The sequence below is a fragment of the Hypanus sabinus genome, chromosome 14, assembly GCF_030144855.1.
Source record: "Hypanus sabinus isolate sHypSab1 chromosome 14, sHypSab1.hap1, whole genome shotgun sequence".
In the NCBI taxonomy this organism is placed as follows: domain Eukaryota; kingdom Metazoa; phylum Chordata; class Chondrichthyes; order Myliobatiformes; family Dasyatidae; genus Hypanus; species Hypanus sabinus.
Window position 1 is genome coordinate 100,957,725 of NC_082719.1, and position 23,290 is coordinate 100,981,014.

The window sequence follows — 23,290 nt, forward strand, 5'->3', positions numbered from 1 at the left end:
CCCGGCCTCTCAGTCTCCAGGATGTAGTATGGTGGTCACTCACTGTTTGTTCCTTCTTCTAGTCAATAAAAGCCGATATCTCGCCTTACGTCTCAGTTATTGATGGTGCATCAATTTTATTGACTGGAAGAAGGAACAAGCAGTGAGTGACCACCATACTACATCCTGGAGACTGAGAGGCCGGGCTCAGGCCTCGATCGCCTTTATACCGGGGTCTGTGGGAGGAGCCACAGGAGCAGTCAGCAGGGGACGTGTCTGGTCGAGAGGGTTCACCTTCTACATGCGAAGCCCCAGTATGCCTACGTGGTCTTACCCGATGGGCGGGAGGACACGGTCTCCGTCCGCGACCTGGCGCCCGCAGGTGCAGCAGACCACTACCTTGAAAACTTCCCGGTAACTATGAACCCTGTACCCGAGGTGACACCGCACACACCAGGCCCTACACAGACTCCTCACAACACTCATATACCGGGCGTTTCGTACGCATATATACCAGGCACTTCGCCAAATGGGGACCAGATCACGACGCCAACCTCCAACGATTTCTCCAAGTGGCCGAAGCTCTGAACCTTACTTATAACAGGGACAAGTGTGTGTTCGGAACCACCCGCCTCGCTATCCTTGGGTATGTCGTGGAAAACGAGGCCATTGGCCCTGATCCCGACCGTATGCGCCCCCTGTTAGAACTCCCTCTTCCCACCATTCTCAAAGCCCTCAGGCGGTGCCTGGGTTTTTTTCCTATTACACCCAATGGGTCCCCCATTACGCAGACAAGGCCCGCCCCCTGGTCAAGTCTACCACTTTTCCCCTCTCTGCTGAGGCCTGCGCGGCCTTCAGCTGCATTAAAGAGGACATTGCCAAAGCTACGATGCATGCGGTGGACGAGACCGCTCCCTTCCAAGTGGAGTGTGATGCCTCCGATTTCGCTCTGGCTGCTACCCTCAATCAGGAAGGCAGGCCAGTAGCATTCTTTTCTTGTACCCATCAAGGCTCTGAAATTTGGCACTCTGCGGTGGAGAAAGAAGCCCAGGCCATAGTGGAGGCTGTTAGGCACTGGAGGCACTATCTCACTGGCAAACGGTTCACCTTGCTGACCGACCAGCGCTCGGTTGCGTTCCTGTTCAGCAACCAACAGCGGGGCAAAATCAAAAATGATAAGATTTTGCGGTGGAGAATAGAACTCTCCACCTACAACTATGATATTCTGTACTGGCCTGGCAGACTCAATGAGTCCCCTGATGCCCTATCCCGGAGAACGTGTGCTAGCACACAGCTTGACCAGCTATACGCCCTTCATGCACATCTTTGCCATCCGGGGGTCACCCGATTTTACCATTTCGTGAAAGCCCGGAACCTGCAGTACTCCCTGGAGGACATCAGGACGATGACCAGGGACTGCCAAATCTGCGCTGAGTGCAAACCGCATTTCTACCGTCCTGAAACGGCGCAACTTGTCTAGGCCACCCGCCCTTTTGAGCGACTGAGTGTTGACTTTAAGGGCCCCATTCCCTCCACTGACCGCAATGTCTATTTTCTCAATATTATCGACGAGTACTCGCGGTTCCCCTTTGCCATCCCCTGCCCCGACACCACTACCACGTCCGTCATAAAAGCCCTGCGCCAGCTCTTCACTCTGTTTGGATATCCCTGCTATATCCACAGTGATAGAGGGTCCTCCTTTATGAGTGACGAGCTGCGCCGGTACCTGTTAGCTAGGGGCATTGTTACTAGTTGGACCACGAGTTATAATCCCTGGGGAAATGGACAGGTGGAGAGGGAGAATGCCACAGTGTGGAAGGCCACACTTTTAGCCCTTAAGTCAAAAGGGTTGTCGGTCTCTCGATGGCAGGAGGTCCTCCCTGAGGCACTCCACTCTATCCCCTCCCTGTTATGTACGTCTACCAATGCCACCCCTCACGAGCGTCTATTCTCTTTTCTCAGGAAGTCTGTCACTGGGACCACCCTACCGGCTTGGCTGACGTCCCCAGGGCCAGTGCTGCTCCGGAAACATGTGAGGAGCAATAAATACTCCCCGCTGGTCGAGAGGGTTCACCTTCTACATGCGAAGCCCCAGTATGCCTACGTGGTCTTACCTGATGGGCGGGAGGACACGGTCTCCGTCCGCGACCTGGCGCCCACAGGAGCAGCAGACCACTACCCTGAACACTCTCCGGTAACTATGAACCCTATACCCGAGGTGACACCGCGCACACCAGGCCCTACACAGACTCCTCACAACACTCATATACCAGGCGTTTCGTACGCATATATACCAGGTGCCTCGCACATGCGTGAGGGATCACTGACGCCTAGTGGGCTGACACCTCCAGTTAGGCCGGAACCAGCACAACCTCCGTCTCCTGTGCAATCACCACCACCGGCTCCTGTGCAATCATCACCACCGGCACCTGTGCAATCACCACCACCGGCTCCTGTGCAATCACCACCGGCACCTGTGCAATCACCACCGGCACCTGCATAATCACCACCACCGGCACCTGTGCAATCACCACCACCGGCACCTGTGCAATCACCACCACCGGCACCTGTGCAATCACCACCACCGGCACCTGTGCAATCACCACCACCAGCACCTGTGCAATCACCACCACTGGCACCTGTGCAATCACCACCACCGGCACCTGTGCAATCACCACCACCGGCATCTGTGCAATCACCACCACCGGCACCTGTGCAATCACCACCACCGGCACCTGTGCAATCACCACCACCGGCACCTATGCAATCACCACCACTGGCACCTGTGCAATCACCACCACCGGCACCTGTGCAATCACCACCACCGGCACCTGTGCAATCACCACCACCGGCACCTGTGCAATCACCACCACCGGCATCTGTGCAATCACCACCACCGGCTCCTGTGCAATCACCACCACCGGCTCCTGTGCAATCACCACCACCGGCTCCTGTGCAATCACCACCACCGGCACCTGTGCAATCACCACCACCGGCTCCTGTGCAATCACCACCACCGGCACCTGTGCAATCACCACCACCGGCACCTGTGCAATCACCACCACCGGCTCCTGTGCAATCACCACCACCGGCTCCTGTGCAATCACCACCACCAGCATCTGTGCAATCACCACCACCGGCTCCTGTGCAATCACCACCACCAGCATCTGTGCAATCACAGCCACCGGCACCTGTGCAATCACCACCACCGGCACCTGTGCAATCACCACCACCTGCACCTGTGCAATCACCACCACCGGCTCCTGTGCAATCACCACCACCGGCTCCTGTGCAATCACCACCACCGGCACCTGTGCAATCACCACCACCGGCTCCTGTGCAATCACCACCACCGGCACCTGTGCAATTACCACCACCAGCTCCTGTCCAATCACCACCACCGGCACCTGTGCAATCACAGCCAGTGCTACATAGATCGCAGCGACTGATTCGACCACCTGATAGACTTAACCTGTAAGAAACTTCACCACATGGGAACTCTTTTTAAAACAAAGGTGGGGGGGGTGAATGTGGTGAACTACATATACCTGTCTGGACACGCCCCCTGCTGACTGCTCCTGTGGCTACTCCCTCAGACCCCGGTATAAAGGCGATCGAGGCCTGAGCCCGGCCTCTCAGACTCCAGGATGTAGTATGGTGGTCACTCTCTGCTTGTTCCTTCTTCCAGTCAATAAAAGGCGATATCTCGCCTTACGTCTCAGAGAGAGTTATTGATGGTGCATCAGAAACAGATGCTCTCTGTCCACTAAATCGATGCCTCTCACAATCTTGTAAACCTCAATCAGATCTTCCCTCAGCCTCCATCGTTCCAGAGAAAACAACGCAAGTTTATCCAATCTCTTGTAATAGCACTTTTCCTCTAAACCAGGCATCCTGGTAAACCTCAGACTTTTTAAGCTAAAATTGAAACTAATCTTGATTGATAACTCCTGCTCTAACACTAATGCTGATTTTCTGGTTCCTTGACTATTTTCTAAATGGGGAGAAAATTCAAAAATCTGAGGTGCAAAGGGACTTGGGAGTCCTTGTGCAGGATTCAGTAAAGGTTAATTTACAGGTTGAGTCAGTGTTCAGGAAGGCGGATGCGATGTTAGCATTCATTTTGAGAAGAATAGAATATAAAAGCAAGGAGGTAATGCTGAGGCTTTTTTAGTCAATATCTGCATAGAATATTGTGAGCAGATTTGGCCCATTATTTAAGAAATAGGAGTTGGCAGTTTAAAATGGTTTTGATGGATCAGATGGGCCAAAAAACCTGTTTCTGAGCTGTACTTTTCTATGACTCAAAGACTCAAAGATCTGTTGGCAGTGGAATTGGTCCAGAGGAGGTTCATGAGAATGGTCCCAGGAATGAAAGGGTTAACATATGAGGAGCGTTTGATGGCTTTGGGTGTGTACTCACTGTGGTTTAGAAGAATTGAAACCTATTGAATATTGATAGAGTGGATGTTTCTTCTAGCTGGGAAGTCTAGGACCAGAGGGCACATCCTCTGAATAAAGGAACATCCATTTAGAACTGAGATGAGAAGGAATATCTTTAGCAAGGGGGTGGTGAATCTGTGGAATTCTTAGTCACAGATGGCTGAGGACACCAAGACATTGAATATATTTAAAGTGGAGGTTGATAGGTTCTTGGTTAATCGGGGTGTCAAAGATACATGGAGAAGACAGAAGAATGGTGTTGAGAGGAATAATACATCAGCCACGATGGAATGGCAGAGTAGACTGGATAGGCTAAATGGCCTAATTTTGCTCCTATGTCATGGTCTTGAGGACAATCTTCCACAGCAAGGGTTTCATTTTGCTCTCGTGACACTCCCAACTCATCAACTGTGGAGGTCAGTATGACGATTGGCAGCATTCTCTACCATTTGATTCAGATTTATTACTTACCTATTTAACACATGGACATCAAAACATGCAGTGAAATGTATTATTTGTGTTCACAACCGACATACCCAAGGAAATGTCTCCGCATATTCTGATGCCAACATAGCATTTCCACAATGTTCAGCAGAACAACACAAGCAGCAACAATAACAACAAAACAAGACAACAGTAAAGCTAGTTCCTTACCCACACACACACACACACACACAGACAGGACTCCTACCACAGGGCAGGCTCCCTCTAGGCTTTAGGTGCTTGGCCCTGGACTCACACTCTCGCAGACATCGGGCTTCCAACCTCCACCCCTGGCTTTCATAAACACAAGAGACTCTGCACGTTGAAAATCCAGAGAAACACACACAAAATTCCAGAGGAGTCAGCAGGTCTGTTATTCTGGAGGGGAATAAACAGCCATTGTTTCAGGCCAAGGCCCTTCATCAGGCCCTTCAGCTGCCTTTCATTCTTGCCCTTCATGCATTTTGCTCTGTTACACACCAAAGCCTAACATATTCTTCCAGAACCCTATCAATTTTTTCGCCTCTTCATCTTTGTTTGTTTGGGGACTCTCTGTTGGTCGGTCAATGATGAATGTTGCACCCCAGCTGATTACATGATACGCAAGCCAGGGAAGATCCTCTCTATTGAATACTGGCCTAGAGCCATAAACCACTCCTCATATGTTAACCTGTTTATTCTTGTTATCATTCTCATGAATCTCCTCTAATGCCAGTGCATCCTTTTGCTAAGGGGCCCAAAACTGTTCATGATACTCCAAGTGTAGGCTGACCAATGCCAACATTGTCAAAGAGTGGTCAAGATATGCTGTTGGTAGAAGGAAGGAAACTTGTTCATCTGTGCTCTTCACTGGCACAATCTATAAAAAAATCTCTGGAAGTTGGAAGAATGCACTCACCTCCATCTACGTGGGCTGCCTCTCTTAAATTCTTTTGCTTTATCCATGCTTCTTTTTTATGAGAGTTCTTTTTTATTCGTTTAATTTTATTTAGAGATACAGAGCGGAACAGGCTATTCTGGCCCACCAAGCCTCCCCATCTAGCAGCCCGCCAATAATAACCCAAGCCTAATCACTGGATAATTTACAATGACAAATTAACCTACTGACCCATACATATTTAGACTGTGGAAAGAAACTGGAGCACCCAGAGGAAACCGACCACGCGCGGGAAGGACATATAAACTTCTTAAGAGATGATGCTGGAAGTTGTACTCTAAACTCCGATGTCCCAGGCTGCAATAGCATTACACTAACCGCTATGCTACAGTGACGCCCCATATAAACTGATATATTCATATTACTCTATTTCTTGCTTCATTAAATTTTTTAAATTGTGCTCTGAACTGTTTGTAATCAATCCATTTCTCACTTGTATTAACAACAAGCTTGCAGCATGAGCTCATTTTTCTCCAGCTCTATTTTACAGCCCTAACCAGAGTAGGATTTGTATTATCACCGGGGAATGTAATGGAACAGTGGGATTAGGGAGTACAGTTTTTTCAAAGTAGTATTACAGGTAGATAGAGTGGTGTGAAAACCCACTGATTTAACCTTAGCCTAATCTCAAGACCATTTGTAAATGACTAATTCACCACCTCACTGGTACGTCTTTAGAATGTGGCAGGAAATCGAAGCACGCATGGGAAGAACGTACAAACTCCTTACAGAGGATGCTGGAATTGAACTCTGAATTCTGACATCCTGATCTGTAAGAGCATTGAGCTAACCACTTCACTACTGTAGATCTAATAAACTAAACACTGCACCTTGGTACTCCAAAAGCAGGGAACCAACGTAAAGAGACAATGGAAGGAATTTGTCAACGACACAATGACACTAAATACAGTCATACCAATTAACATTGGTACATTGGATTGAGAAGTTAATGATAAAGAAATTAGTCGGGTTTCTCAAATGAAATTTCATCTTTCTTGTATACTGTATATTTATCCAATAATAGCTAGATAATGAGTTTAATGAGATGCTTAGGGAATACATGTTGGACATCAGAATCAGGGTTAATATCATATTAATAACAAATCAAATTTCATATGTCATGAAATTTGTTGTTTTGTGGCAGCAGTACAGTGTAATACACAATAATAGAAAATCTAAATTAAAATAAGAAATATGGCTTATTGCAAAAAGAGAGCCAAAAAAACAATCGTGAGGTCGTGTACATGGGTTCATTTGTACATGGATTCATAAATATGGTGGCGGAGGGAAAGAAGTTGTTCCTAAAATGTTGAGCATGTGTCTTGAGGCTCCTGGGGGAACGAGAAGTTGCATGTTGCACTAACCCTGACCAACACGCCTCAGCAATTCCCGAATACCTGTAAAGGTGCACTCAGCGGCCACTTTATTAGGTACCTCTCATGCCTAGTAAAGAGATCCCAGAGTGTATGTTCATGGTTATCTGCTGCTGTAACCCATCCACTTCAAGGTCTGATGTGTTGTACATTGAAACATGCTCCTCTTTAACTCATGACTTCTCATTCTCGTACAGTTGAGTTGAAAGGCCTGTGTTTATGGTGTATAGCTCTATGACTCTGTGCATAAATCGATAAATTATTTCCTGCCCTATGATATTACCAGTTAAAGATTAAAGATAATAAATTAAGATTCTTTTTGCAGAACATACACTTAGACTAACCACATACATCATTAATCAGTAAGTATATTTGTTTATAATTTTCTTTAATCAATTTTATTGAAAATCAGGCCACGTGACCAGGATATGCATTTAGAACCAATTAGTGGTAATTCTGTGCAGAAGCAGGGAATTTGCTCAGCTGCGGTAAGCTTTATCGGCATCACCTACATTTCCGATAGTGTGCCAAATACGACCATAAGACACAGGAGCAGAATTCAGCCAGTCAGCCCATTGAGTCTGCTCTACCATTCCATCATGGCTGACTTATTACCCTTCTCAACCCCAGTCTCCTGCCTTCTCCCTGTAACCTTTAACCCTCTTACAAGAACCTATCAACCTCCATTTCAAATATATTCAATGACTTGGCCTCCACAGCCATCTGCAGCAATGAAGTTCACAGATTCACCAGCCTCTGGCTAAAGAAATTCCTCCTCATCTCTGTTCTAAATGGATGTCACTCTATTCGGAGGCTCTGTCCTCTGGTCCTAGACGCCCCCATTACAGGAAAAATCCTCTCTATGTCCACTCCTGGTTTTTTTTATTGCTTTTCAAGAGGAAGCTAGCTGTGAATACCAATAATAAACTTCCAGTCACACTGTTCAGTCAAACATACTGGTGCAAAGATTATGGCAGACAAACAAATATAATAGAACTTTGCATCCATTGAAAATACAAATCACCAAAGGCAGACTGCTGAATATAGAAGATTGCATTCCTACACAATTCTGTTTCTGGATTAACCAAAGTCCAATAAATCTGACCTTTTCAGAAAAGATATTCAAAGAATTGCATATAAATCACAACTGACACAATCCCACGATAACTCAAAATGTTTTGCAGGCAATGATGCTGTTTCTTTTAACGTACAAAACGCAGCAGGCAATATGGTCAGATTAAGCTCCTGCAAATAGCAAAGAAGATATGAAACTGGGATAACATGTCTTCTCATCCTTTCTCCAAATGCCCTAGGACACTATGCACACCCTCAAAAGCCGATGACTCAAAAAGGCAGCATCCATCATTAAGCGCCCTCGTCATCTAGGACTTGCTTTCTTCTCATTGCTGCCATGAAGGAGGAGGTACAGGAGCCTGAAGATACACACTCAATGTTTCAGCAACAGCTTCTCCCATCCACCATCAGATTTCTGAATGAACAGTGAACCCATGAACACTACCTCACTATTGGTTTTTGCTGTCTTTTTGCACTACTTACTTAGTTTAATTTTATATAAATATATATATATATATATATATTTCTTATTATGTATTGCATTGTACTGTTGCTGCAAAACAACAAATTCCACAATATATTTCTATATATGTACTGAACCTGATTCAGATGTGGATTTGAATTCAGATTTGGATTCTGAAATCCACGTAAGATGACAAATAGTACCAACGTTTTATGTATCCAATTTAAAAAATATATAGTATTTTTAGAACTGAGATTAGGAGGAATTTCTTTAGCCAGGGAGTGGTGAATCTATGCAATTCGCTGCCATGGTTGGTTGTGTCATTGATTGTATCTAAAAAAAGTCATTGATTATATCTAAAAAAAAAGGTTAATAGGTTTATGATTAGTAAGGGTTCAAAGTAAACTTATTATCAAAGTACATATACACCACCTTATACAACCCTGAAATTCATTCTCCTTCAGGTATTCACAGTGAATACAAAGAAGCACAATAGAATCAATGAAAGACCACACATAACAAGACAGATGACCAATGTGCAAAAGACAACCAACTGTACAAATACAAAAAAGAAAGGAAAGAAATATAATAAAGAAAAAATAATGATAATAATAAATAAATAGGCAATAATATTGAGAACATGAGATGAAGAGTCCTTGAACGTGAGTCCATAGGCTGTGGGGACAATTCAGTGATGGGGTGAGTGAAATTATCCCCTCTGGTTCAAGAACCTGATAGTTGAAGGATGTTAAAGGTTACGGGAAGAATACAAGAGAATGGGGTTGAGAAGGATAACTTGCAGGTCTAGTCAGTGGTGAGAAAAGCAAATGCAATGTTAGCATTCATTTTGAGAAGATTAGAATGTAAAACTGAAGCTTTATAAGGCTTTGGTCAGACCACATTTGGTGTGTAATGGGCAGTTTTGGACCTCTCATCAAAGAAAGTACATGTCGGTATTGGAGAGAGTCCAGAGGAGGTTCACAAACATGTTCCTGGCAATGAAATGGTTAAATATATGAAGAGCATTTGACAGCTCTGGCCCTGTACTTACTGAAGTTTAGAAGAATGAGGGGTATCTCACTGAATCCTATCAAATATTGAAAGACCGAGAAGGAGTGGATTTGGAGAGGATGTTTCCTGTGGTGGAGGAGTCTAGGACCAAAGGGTACAGCCTCAGAATAGAGTGATGTCCATTTAGGAATCTGTGGAATTCATTGCCATGGACAGCTGTGGAGACCAAGTCAAAGCAGAGGTTCATATGTCATTGATAATTAAGGGCATCAAAGGTTGTGGGGGGAAAGGCAGAAGAATGTATTTTAGAGGGATAATAAATTAGCCATGATGGAAAGGCAAAGCAGGTTTGATGGGCTGAATGGCCTAATTCCGCTCATATGACCATAAGACCATAACATATAGGAGCAGAATTAGGCCATTCAGCCCATCAAGTCTACTCAGCCATTCCGTCATGGCTGATCCCAGATCCCATCCAACCCCATGCACCTGTCTTCTCGCTATATCCTTTGATGCCCTGACTGATCAGGAAATGATCAACTTCTGCCTTAAATGGGAAGGATGAAAGCAGATTTTGGGGGAAAGGCATTGGTGGAGTCAAAATATCTATGGCTGTGTGCCCGGAGTCCTGAGATCTTTGAGATCTTCAGTCACACAGCTTGAAAAAAAGCGACGTAATGGGTTTTTAATAGACGTAAACCAGCGAGTTGTTTGTATTGTCTACCCACTCTCTGGGAAAATGGAAACACCTCCTTCTCCCTTATTAGGGAGAGAGGGAGAACCTGTGGTATGTCATATATACCAGGTGAAATGCAAGTCTGTGGGGTAACTGCAAGTCTGTGTCTTTGCTATTACTTCGCTCATGCTTTAGTGCTTGTTGGCGGGTGCCAACGTTTTCTTAGTCGATGGGGGAAGAGGGGATGTTGTTTGCTGTTGCTTACATGCGGAAGTGAGGGGAGCTGGTGGGGACTTTGGGGTTCTAATATTTAACTGTCGTTCACTCTTTAGGGCACCCCTCAGTTTTCATGGATTGTTGCGAAGAAAAAACATTTCAGGATGTATATTGTATACATTTCTCTGACACTAAATTGGACCTTTGAACTTTTGACTAACAAGTATCAAGACCTGAATGACCCCTAGATGAAAGAGATTTAGAACAGAGGCTGTATGATATTAATTTATTTATTATTTATTGAGATACAATGTGGACTAGGCCCTTTTAGCCCTTTGAGACATGACGTCCAGCAACCGGTGATTACAAAGGTGGGGTCAGCCATGGATGTTGCATCCTAGTAATCATAGGCAAGTCAGGGCAGTATGATATGGAGACAAGCTGTTGCCCAAGTAGCAGGCTCCCCCTTTCCACCCAACTGATGAATCCAAAGGAACGGCAGCATCAGAGTCAAGCTTGAACTCAATGTGAGACTGCCTTAGTGACTCTATTACCAGATTTTTCCTCGGGGTTTGTTCCCAACGCCTTCTGCATGAGTGGGTATAGCCACAAGCCAACAGAGGTTTGAGATCGGAGTTTTCTCTCTCCTAGATGAGCTTCCAACCACTACTGACAACCCCCATCTACCTGAAACCCTGATTTAAACCAAACCAGATTACGGAACAAAGTACAATGACTAATTAACCTACTAACCGGTACATCTTTGGACTGTGGGAGGAAATCAGAGCACGTGGAAAACACCCATGCAGCCCACGGAGAGAGTGTACAGGAACTATTTACAGATGACACTGGATCTGAACTCCAGACTCCAATGCCCTGAGCTGCAATACCATTGCACTAGCTGCTACACTTCTGACTTGTGATGGAAAGCTACTGCCAGCTGTAAAAATCAGCTGTATAAACATCTGTCTGTTCCAGACTTGCAGGAATTTACTGTCGTACTATGAAGTCTGGGACTCCCTGACATATTTTGAAGGCTGATATCTGTTAGTTCACTCAGCATGGAGTTTATTGGTAGGGCCAAGTTCTCTCTGGGAAATCACCTCTTGAACCTTGCTCCAGACATGCCAAGGGTCAATCAATTTCAATCTGAGCTGGAAAGCGAAGAACTAATAGGCGAGGGGGAGCCTGGAGTTCTTTTTAAAATCAGCCTCCATTATTTTAAAGATTTTAATTATTTTTAAATGTTTATAGAGTCATAGTGTACTACAGCATAGAGCCAGGCTCTTGGGTCCCATCCAGCCCGTGGCGACCTGCATTTCTGCCTGGTGTCATCTACCTGCACCCGGACCATAGCCCTCTACACCACCCCCACCCATGCACTTAACCAAACCTCAACTGAGCCCACCTCCACTGCCAGCTCGTTCCACACTCACACCACCTTCTGAGTGAAGAAGTTCCCCGTCAGGTTCCCCTTAAATATTTCACCTTTCCCCCTCAACGTATGACCTTTAGAGGTCTTGTCTCACCCAGACTGAGGAGAACAGGCTGCATGTATTCACACACATTTATGCATCTCACAATTGTATATACCTCTAAACATCTCCCCTCATTCTCCAATGCTCCAGGGAATACAGTCCTAACCTACTCAGTCTTCCCCATAACTCAAGTCCCAGCAAGTTCCTTGTAAGTTTTCACTACAATCATGTTGATATCTTTTCCCACGGATAGGTGACCATAATTGCACACAATGCTCCAGATTAGGTCTCGCTAACACCCTTTAAAACTTCAATATAACATCTCAATTGCTTGGATTAAAGAAGGCCAATTTGCCAAAAGCACCCTTTATGATCCCATCTATCTGGGATGCCACATTCATGGCATTATGGATCTGTACTCCCAAATCCATTTGGTCAACCACACATCTCAGCGCCCTACCGTTCACTGTGTGATGCACCATCAATAACTCTCGGAGGCAGGAAGTGAACGATAGGCTTTTATTAGCAGCAAACAAGGGAGCCTACTACATCTCGGAGACTGAGGGAGGAGCAGAGCCCCAATCGCCTTTATACAGGAGTCCGTGGGAGGAGCCACAGGAGCAGTCAGCAGAGGGGCGTGTCCAGACAGGTATACATAGTTTACCACACTGTGATCAGCTGGTGGAGTGGTGTCGCAACAACAACCTTGCACTCAGCGTCAGTAGGATCAAGGAATTGATTGTGAGCTTCAGGAAGGGGAAGTTGAGGGAACATACATCAGTCCTCACTGAAGGATCAGCAGTGGAAAAGGTAAGCAGTTTCATGTTCCTGGGTGTCAACATCTCTGAGGATCTATCCTGGGCCCAACATATTGATGCCATTACAAAGACAGCACAACAGCAACTACATTTCATTAGGAGTTTGAGGAGAATTGGTATCTCACCAAAAGCACTCACAAATTTCTGCAGCTGTACCGTGGAGAGCATTCTAACTTTTACATACTGATCGAGTCAAATTTGACCCGTTTTGACATTTGACAGCAGGAAAAACACCTAAGAGCCATTTTTTTAAGACAATATTTGATGACTTTTCCTAAACTGACCCAAAATGGGCAAAATAAAAATATATAAAAATTTTATACTTTTGTACTGGTGCCACAAATTTTTGTACATTGAGGCTGTTCTGGGTCAAATTTGACCTGCATATATTAAAATGGATTTTAGATCTCTGAAACATTAATTAAGGATTAATCACCCATTTATTAATGTCAGATAGGCTATTTATACACTCTAAAAAGATCTGTGGTTCAAAATTTGGTATTGACACTTTCTATAAGGGGATTCTTGGGCCTGGTCAAAATTGTCCCAGAGTATACTGTGAAGCATAATATGAACAGGTTGCCTGGGATAACTGGTTGCATTACTAACTGGTATGGAGGGGCAACTGCAGAGGATCATAAAAAGCTGTACAAAGTTGTAAACATAGCCAACAGCATCATGGCACGAACCTCCCCACCATCGAGGACATCTTCAAAAGATGGTATCACAAAAAAGCGAAATCCATCATAAAGCTTCCCCATCACCCTGGATCTACCCTCTACTCATTGTTACCATCAAGCAGGAGATACAGGAGCCAGAAGACACACACTCAATGTTTCAGGAACAGCTTCTTCCCCTCCACCATCAGATTTCTGGATTTCCGAATGGACGATAAGCCCATTAACACTACTTCAGTAATTTTTCCCTCTCTTTTTGCACTGCTTATTTCACTTACTTTTCTTTTTTATGTATACTTTTTATTGTAATTTTGTTCATTCATTATGTGCTGTGTCATATGACATGGGTGATCATGATCTTTTCATGACCCTGATAGTTTTTGGCAAATTTTTTCAACAGAAGTGGCTTGCTATTGCTGTCCTCTGGACAGTGTCTTTACAAAACAGGTGACACTAGCCATCAGAATCAGGTTTATTATCACTGGAATGAGACATGAAATTTGTTAACTTAGCAGCAGCAAAGAAATCTAGCAGAGAAAAAAAATAAAACATAAATAATAATATTAATAAATAAACAAGTAAAGGAATTACATATATTGAATTTTTTTTGAAGTGCAAAAACAGAAATACTGTATATATTGAAAAAAAAGTGAGGTAGTGTCCAAAGATTCAATGTCCATTCAGGAATTGGATGGCAGAGGGGAAGGAGCTGCTCCTGAATCGCTGAGTGTGTGCCTTCAGGCTTTTGTACCTCCTACATGATGGTATCAGTGAGAAAAGGGCATGCCCTGGGTGCTGGAGGTTCCTTAATAATGCACACTGCCTTTCTGAGACACCGGTCCCTAAAGATGTCCTGGGTACCTAAGATGGAGCTGACTAGATTTATAACCTTCTGCAGTTTCTTTCGGTCCTGTGCAGTAGCCCCTCCATACCAGACAGTGATATAGTCTGTCGGAATGCACTCCAGAATACAACTATAGAAGTTTTTGAGTGTATTTGTTGACATGCCACATCTCTTCAAACTCCTAATAAAGTATAGCTGCTGTCTTGCCTTCTTTATGACTACATCGATATGTTGAGACCAGGTTAGATCCTCAGAGATCTTGACAACCAGGAACTTGAAGCTGCTCACTCTCTCCACTTCTAATCCCTCTATGAGGATTGGTATGTGTTCCTTCATCTTACCCTTCCTGAAGTCCACAATCAGCTCTTTCGTCTAACTGATGTTGAGTGCCAGGTTGTTGCTGCGGCACCACTTGACTAGTTGGCATATCTCGCTCCTGTACGCCCTCTCGTCACCACTCGAGTCTCTACCAACAATTGTCATATCATCAGTAAATTTATAAATGGTATTTGAGCTATGCCTAGCCACACAGTCATGTGTAGATAGAGAGTAGAGCAGTGGGCTAAGCACACACCCCTGAGGTGCACCAGTGTTGATCATCAGCAAGGAGGATCTGTTATCACCAGTCTGCATAGGTTGTGGTCTTCCGGTTAGGAAGTCGAGAATTCAATTGCAGAGGGACGTACAGAGGCCCAGGTTCTGCAACTTCTCAATCAGGATTGTGGGAATGATGGTATTAAATGCTGAGCTATAGTCTATGAACAACATCCTGACATAGGTGCTTGTGTTGTCCAGGTGGTCTAAAGCCATGTGGAGAGCCATTGAGATTGTGTCTGCCATTGACCTATTGTGGCGATAGGCAAATTACAATGGGTCCAGGTCCTTGCTGAAGCAGGAGTTCAGTCCAGTCGCGACCAACCTCTCAAAGCATTTCATCACTGTTGATGTGAGTGCTACTGGACAATAGTCATTAAGGCAGCCCACATTAATCTTCTTAGCCACTCTTCAGTACTCTTCAGAGATTGTCTGCCTGGTGTCAATGGTCATATAACCAGGACTTGTGATAGGCACCAGCTGCTCACACGACCATCCACCACCTGCTCCCCTGGCTTCACATGAGCCAGAGGGGTGGGAGGGGTGGAATGGCTAAGTAGGTGCTACACCTTGCCCAACAATGACCTGCAAGTTAACAAAGGTAACCTATGTTACCTTAAACCTCAACCCCGCCACCCATATTGTAATTCATAGTTTTCATTATTTAGTCTTGCAATGTAAAGCTGCTGCAAAACAACAAATTTCACAACAATGCCAGTGATACTAAACCTGGTCTGATTCTGATACTGACTGACTTGCCCTGGTTTGTCCGCACAAAGTGCAACATATCACACTCATCTATATTAAACTCCAGCTGACGGTTTTCAGTCCATTTTCCATGTGATCATGGGCATTTTTTGTAACTTTCCTTAGACTGTACAATAATCTCTTTATTTTGCAATCAATTACTTCAATTTTAATAATTCAGAATATCAGTAGCATTCTAAACGATTAATATTGGATAAAATGATTACGAATTAAAAAAGTGATTGCAGATTTTAATCATGTTGAAAACAAATAACATCTGACAGTCCAAATCATTTTTAACATTATTAAGATCCATGGCTGCTTTCACAGCCAAAAACACTGCTCCCCTGTTTTTTTTTTGCCAGCAGTCGAGGGCTATCAGCTGCATTTGGGGCGGACATTCCTGAAACTGGCAGGACACTGCTGGATTCTAGCGGACTGAAACTCATCGAGTTCGTTATGGGCAATTAGACATCATGTTTCTGTGACTGCTGAATCTATCCTGGGCAACAAAGCCTGCACAATCCAACCTAATTTTTTCACACACAGAATATTTCTGATGTCCCGTGAATAGGGGACGGTTAAATAGGTGGGCTGCTGGGCAGTGCGGCTCATTGGGCTGGGACGTCTTGTTGTACACTATATCTCTAAATAAACCACTATCATCATCATTATGTTCCCTGACATACAACATGGGCAATCGTGGTCTTTGACCATGACCGTTCTTGGCAAATTTTTCTACAGACATTGCCTTCTTCTGGGCAGTGTCTTTACAAGACAGGTGAGCCCAGTCATTATCAATACTCCTCAGAGATTGTCTGCCTGGTGTCAGTGGTTGCAGAACAAGCAGCTCATACAACCACCCACCACCTGCTCCCATGGTTTCCAGAAACCCTGACCGGGGTTGGGGCTGGGATACACATTGCCCAAGGGTGACCTGCAGGCTAGTGGAGGGAAGGAGCACCTTACCCCTACTTTGGTAAGATTGTATCTCCACTCCGCCACCCAAGCTAAATAAATCTACACAATTAATTAATTAACCTTCGCCCCATCCCAGCAAAGAGAATGAAAGCACTCGCATGGACACACAAGTTCCGAGTGTCTAGCCAGCTTTCCAGTAGGTGATCAGATTCAAACAGTCAGATATTCTGCTGGCATACCAGTGAACTGGTAAAGTGAAACCAAAGCCAGTGGCTTGGTTTGCTTGCATTATTGGAGTATCTTATGAAGTTGTTCACTTTGAAAGTCAAACTTAAAGGCAGAATACAGGGTTAACGGCAGGATTCTTAGCAGTGTGAAGGAACTGATGGGTCTTGAGGTCCATATCCAGAGATCCTTCAGAGTTGCAGGGCAAGTTGATAGGGTGGTTAAGAAGGTGTACAGTGTGTTAGTCGGGGGATTGAGTTCAAGAGCCATGAGGTAATCTTGCAGCTTGTTAAAACCCTGGCTAGACCACACTTGAGTATTCAAGTACTCATTTCTGCTCACCTCATTATAGGAAGGATGTGGAAGCATTAGAGAGGGTGCAAGGGAGATTTACCAGGATGCTGCCTGGATTAGAGAGGGTGCAGAGGAGATTTACCAGGATGCTGCCTGGATTAGAGAGGGTGCAGAGGAGATCTATCAGGATGCTGCCTGGATTAGAGAGGGTGCAGAGGAGATTTACCAGGATGCTGCCTGGATTAGAGAGGGTGCAGAGGAGATTTACCAGGATGCTGCCTGGATTAGAGAGGGTGCAGAGGAGATTCACCAGGATGCTGCCTGGATTAGAGAGGGTGCAAGGGAGATTTACCAGGATGCTGCCTGGATTAGAGAGCACGGTAGTGTAATGGTTGGCGTAATGCTATTGTTGTGCCAATGACCTGCGTTCCTTTCTCGCTGCTGTCTATAGAAGTTTACATGTTCTTCCCATGACTGTGTGGGTTTCCTCCGGGTGCTCTGGTTTCCTTCCACATTCCAAAGACATATAGCATAGTTTGTAGATTAATTGATCACGTGTATGTAATTGGACAGCACAGGTTCACTGGGCCAGAAAAGCCTGTTATAGAGGTGTATCTCTAAATAAATCGACAAACAAACAGACAAGAAGCAAATGGATAAATAAATGAATGGATGAATACATAATGCAAATATAAACTTTTACTTTCCAAGCTTTAGGAACAGCTTCTGTGCCTTTGCCATCAGACTTCTGAACAGACTATGAGCCAGCCTCACTATTTTTGCGCTGTTTTGGAATTACATATTTAATTTAATTTTTTGTATATATTATTGTAATTTATAATTTATGTATTGCACTGTGCTGGTGTAGCAAAAAAACAAATTTCACGACATATACCAATGATATTAAACCTGAGCAACACACTAATGCTGGAGGAACTCAGCAGGTCAGGCAGAATCTATGGAAAAGTCAACGTTTCGGGCTAGACCATTCATCAGGAATGGAAAGGAAGGGACAGAAGCCAGAACAAGTTACAGGTGAGACCAAGTGAGTGGGGAGGGCTACAACCTTCTAGCTTGTACTCTTTCCCCTCTCCCTATCTTCTTATTCTGGCTTTCTCCCCCTTGTTTTCCAGTCCTGTTGAAGGGTTTCAGCCCAAGACATCAACTGTTGATTCATTTCCATAGATGTTCCTGGACCTGCTGCGTTCCTCCAGCATTGTGTGTGTTTGCTCTGGATTTCCAGCATCTGCAGAAACTGTTGAGTCTACCACAATAATCCTATTTTAATTTATCGATTTTTAAATATTTTGAAGTGAGATATATTAGTCTAGCCATCATAAATAAACATCTGAAAGGTTTTTGCGACCTATGTCAGGAGACTGAAACAGTAGAGCATATCCTTATCTCATGCAGGAAATTTGCACAGGAAAGACGACAAATGCTACAACAATTATGCAAAATAGGACTGGTAGAGAACAGTGCTAAAGGTTTATTGGAATGTGGGGAGAGTGATCGGGGGGGGGGAATGGTTGTTTAGTTTTTTAAGAGTGATGGGACTGGAAAGACAACTTTAGGCAGTCAAGTGAATGGACAATGAGGGACAGTAAATCCTGAAGATTGCAGTAATGCAATAGTGTGGATGCCAACTGCCGTAAAAACTTAAGGAAAAAGAAGAAGAAGAGATATATTAGTTGTTTGAGCATTGTCGCAACAACATTGAACTCAATGTCAACAAGACTGAGGAACTGAATGTGGTCTTCATGAAGGGGGTTGGGAGAACACATACCAAAACTCAATGAGGCATCAGTAGTGGAAAAGGTGACCAGCTTCAAGTTCCTGGGTGTCAACATCTCAAAGGGTCTAACATGGGCTCAACACAATAATCCAATCACAAAGAAGGCTCGCCATTGGCACTACTTCATTAGGACTTAGAGATTTGGTATATCATCAAAGACTTGCAAATTTCTATGGATGTACCATGGAGAGCATTCTGACTGGTTGCATCACTGTCTGGAAGCAAGCACCAAGGCACAGAGACACAAGGGGCTCCACAGGCATAGCCCTCTCCACCAGCAAGGACAAATTCAAGAAGAGATCATCCATTATTAAGGACCCTCACCATTCAAAACAAGTCCACTTCTCAGTATTTCCATCAAACCCACACAACATTTGAGGAAAAGTTTCTTCTCCTCTGCCATGAAATTTCTGAATGAACCATGAACATTTACTCCTCTTTTGCCCTATTTATTTACCTTTCTAATTTATATTTTTATGTCTTGCACTGTACTGCTGCCAGAAAGCAGAATTCACAACATACTGTGTGTCAGTGAAAGCGTACCGGAACACCATGACAGCATAGCAGTGAGCATGATGCCATGACAGCTCGGGGCATCGGAGTTTAGAGTTTAAATCTGAAGCTGTTTGTATGTCCGTCCTGTGAGCGCATGGGTTTCCTCCGGGTGCTCGTTTCCTCTCACTTTTCAAAGGGTAGTCAGTTAGTAGGTTAATTGGTCATTGTAAATTGTCCTGTGATTAGGCTAGCGTTGAATAGGAGGGTTGCAGGGCAACGCAGTTCAACAGGCTGGAAGGACCTGTTCTACACTGTATCTCTAAACAAATAAATAAATAAAATAATATGCCTGGTTCTGATTTTCTGTGAGATGTATGCATGAGTATAATATTCATCTGTTTCAATTGGTTGTACAGTACTGTGCAATAGTCATAGGCACATATGTATAACTAGGGTACCTAAGACTACTATGGTGTAATACTACTGAGCTAATACAAAACTAAGTACTGCTTCCCAGCTACCTTTCTATTTTAACCAATATACACTTTGAATATTCCTTTTCAAAGTGACTTCCAAAGATTTACTAATTTTTGGTGCACTGGGTGTTATGGTCACTCTTAGCATTTCAGCTCTATCCTCCCCCTCAGTCCGCCTGCTAACGATTAATAGATTTTCTTCACGTTGTCTATTTACACTTAATCACAGTAAATTAATTTTAAAATTATGCCTGCTATAGTGCTTAGATGAGGGAAGTCCATGACAATTCTAGGTGAGGCAGAGACTCATTTGCCAGATGAGACATCCTTGGCCATTGACCTTAATTATCCATTTACACATTATAGTAAGTTAACGTGTCTGCCTATTAGTGGATCAATTAACAAGGCAGTGACTTCCACTGAATGCACTTTGGTCCCTATTTTGTCCTGCATTTCTGGTGACCTTGTAGTGGAAGGGGCCAGTGGTTTCCCTGGCAGAAAACTTGGGAACAAAATCCGTTTTGTCTTGTTGACTACTTCCTGGACTTTAAAGGTAAATGTTAGCTTTATTTGTCACATGTACATTGACACATTGAAATCTACACTGAAGTGCATTGTTTACATCAAGGACCAACACAGTCTGAGGATCGTGTTGCAGGCCGCCCACAGAGTCACCATGCTTCTCCCAGTACCAAAGTAGCATGTCCACTCTTACTAACACTGTACGTCTGTAAAGATTTAGATTCGTTTAGATTTGGATTCAGGTTCTATTATTTAGCACACGAACATCAAAACATACTGTGAAATGGATAGTTTGTGTGAACAGCCAACTCAATGTAATGATGTGTTGGGGGCAGCCCACAAGCGTCGTCACAAATTCCAGCACTAAATATCATGCCCACATGCTTGACAGAAAACTACAAAACAGAAACAAGCAAGCAAGCAAAAGAACAACAGCAAAACAAGCACATGATATTGTGCCAACCCCTTAACCTACTCCAAGATCTATCTAACCCTTCCCTCCTATGTAGCACTTCATTTTTCTTTCTTCTATGTGTCTGTCTAAGTGTTTTACATGTTCCTAATGCATCTGACTCTACCACTATTCCTGGCACCATGTTCCATGTACCAACCTATCTCTGTATAAAAAACATACCTTTAACATCCCATATATTTTCCTCCAAATACTTTAAAGTTATACTTGTACTAGCCATTTCTGCTCATCACTCAATCTACCATTTTTATCATCTTGTATACCTCTATCAAGTCACCTCTCATTCTCTTCCTCTCCAAAGAGAAAAGCCCAAGCTCACTCAACCTATCCTAATAAGACGTGCTGTCTAATCCAGGCAGGATCCTGGTAAAGATCCTCTGCGCCCATTCTAAAGCTTCCATATCCTTACCATAATGAGGCAACCAGAACGGAAAACGAAACTCCAAGTGTGGTCTAACCAGAGTTTTCTGGAGCTGCCTTTTGTTGTGTTGTTGGTGGTCATATTTCCAGTAGCCAAGGCTTCTTGCCACGGAATTTCTCCCTTGAGCTTGCCACCTGTCAACCTTTCTTTTTAAAGCTGCTTCTTAAAGCTACACCTACGTCCAAGCTTCTGGACAGCTGGACCAATATTGCTTTACTAATGTCATGGTATGTTGTTTTTTGTACGTAGAACAGAGACCAGTACAGCAGAGGCACTGGCCCTTCAGCCCACAATATTGCTTTACTAATGTCATGGTATGTTGTTTTTTGTACGTAGAACAGAGACCAGTACAGCAGAGGCACTGGCCCTTCAGCCCACAATATTGCTTTACTAATGTCATGGTATGTTGTTTTTTGTACGTAGAACAGAGACCAGTACAGCAGAGGCACTGGCCCTTCAGCCCACAATATTGTGCCAGACCAATTAAATTAGTAATCAAATGGCCATCTCAAGTAATCCCTTACATAATAAAGCTTCAAAATATGAGTTACAGTCTGTAAACACAACTAAATCTGTAGATGCTGGAAACCTAGAAGAACTCACACAAAATACTAGAGGAACTCAGCAGATCAAGCAGCATCTATGGACGTTTCAGACAAAGACCCTTCATCGGGAAAGAAAGGGGGAAGAAGTCAGAATAAGGAGGTAGGGGGAGGAGTACCAGTTGACAGATGCTAGGTGAGAGCAGGTGAGGAAGAAGGTAGGTGTGTGGGGGAGGGGTACGGTAAGAAGTTGGGAGAAGATAGGTTGAAGAGGCAAAGGGCTGGAGGAGGAATCTGATAGGAGAGGAGAGTGGACCATGGGAGAAAGGGATGGAGGAGAGGATTCAGAGGGAGGTGAAGAGCAGCTGAGGAGAAGAGAAGGGGAAAGAGGAAAGAAGGAGTACGGAATGGTTAAAGAGAAAATTGGGAGGGGGAGAAATTACTGGAAGTTAGAAAAATCAATGTTCCTTTCATCAGGTTTGAGAAAGCCCAGACAGAATATTAACTAAAATAATCTAATTAAACTAATCCCTTCTGCCAATAAAACGTCCATTTTCTTCAATTACCCGCACATTGATGTGCTTATCTAAGAGCCTCTTCAATGCCCTGATCGTATGCCTCCACCAGCACAGGCAGCGCTTTCCAGGCGTCCTCCGCTCCTTGTGTAAAATAAATTGCCTCGCCTTCCAAATGCTCCTTGAACCTGTCCCCTCTCACCACCATGGAAGCGTAGTGGTTTGCTGATGCTATTACAGCTCAGGATATCTGAGTTTGGCATTCGATCCTCGTGCCTTCCATAAGGAATTCAAACATCCTTCCCTTGGAATGCATGGGGTTTCTCCGGGTTCTCCGGCTTCCTCCCACATTACAAAGACGTACCAGTTAGTCGGTTAATTGCTGTGATTAGGCTAGGGTTAAATCAGGAGTTGTTAGGTGGTGTGGCTCGGGCTCGAAGGGCCAGAGGGCCTATTTTTCACACAATAAATAAAAATAAAAATAAATAAAAGATTCAACATTGTTTATTGTTATACTTCCGTACACTAGTATAAAGGAGAATAAAATGATTGTTGCTCCAGGTCCAATGTAGTACAATCAAAGCATAATCACCATTACAAACATAGTAAAAAGCACAACGATTATAAATATAAAAGAAATCCTATAAAACACAATGTACAAGTAATTGTTACGTACATTAACTGATTGAATGTGCATAAAGTGACACTAGGTGATGAGTATGTACTGGTTGTGGGATGGGTAGGGGTGTCGATCAGTCTGGTGACTTGGGGGAAGTAAATGTTTTGGATTTTGGTTGTC

The 23,290-nt window shown here is 44.0% G+C and overlaps 1 protein-coding gene across 1 annotated transcript in view; it reads right to left on the reverse strand.

Annotated features, from left to right (window-relative positions):
• dcc (DCC netrin 1 receptor) overlaps nt 1–23,290 on the reverse strand; it is an 897,707-nt gene that overhangs the window by 326,016 nt on the left and 548,401 nt on the right. The window lies entirely within an intron of this gene.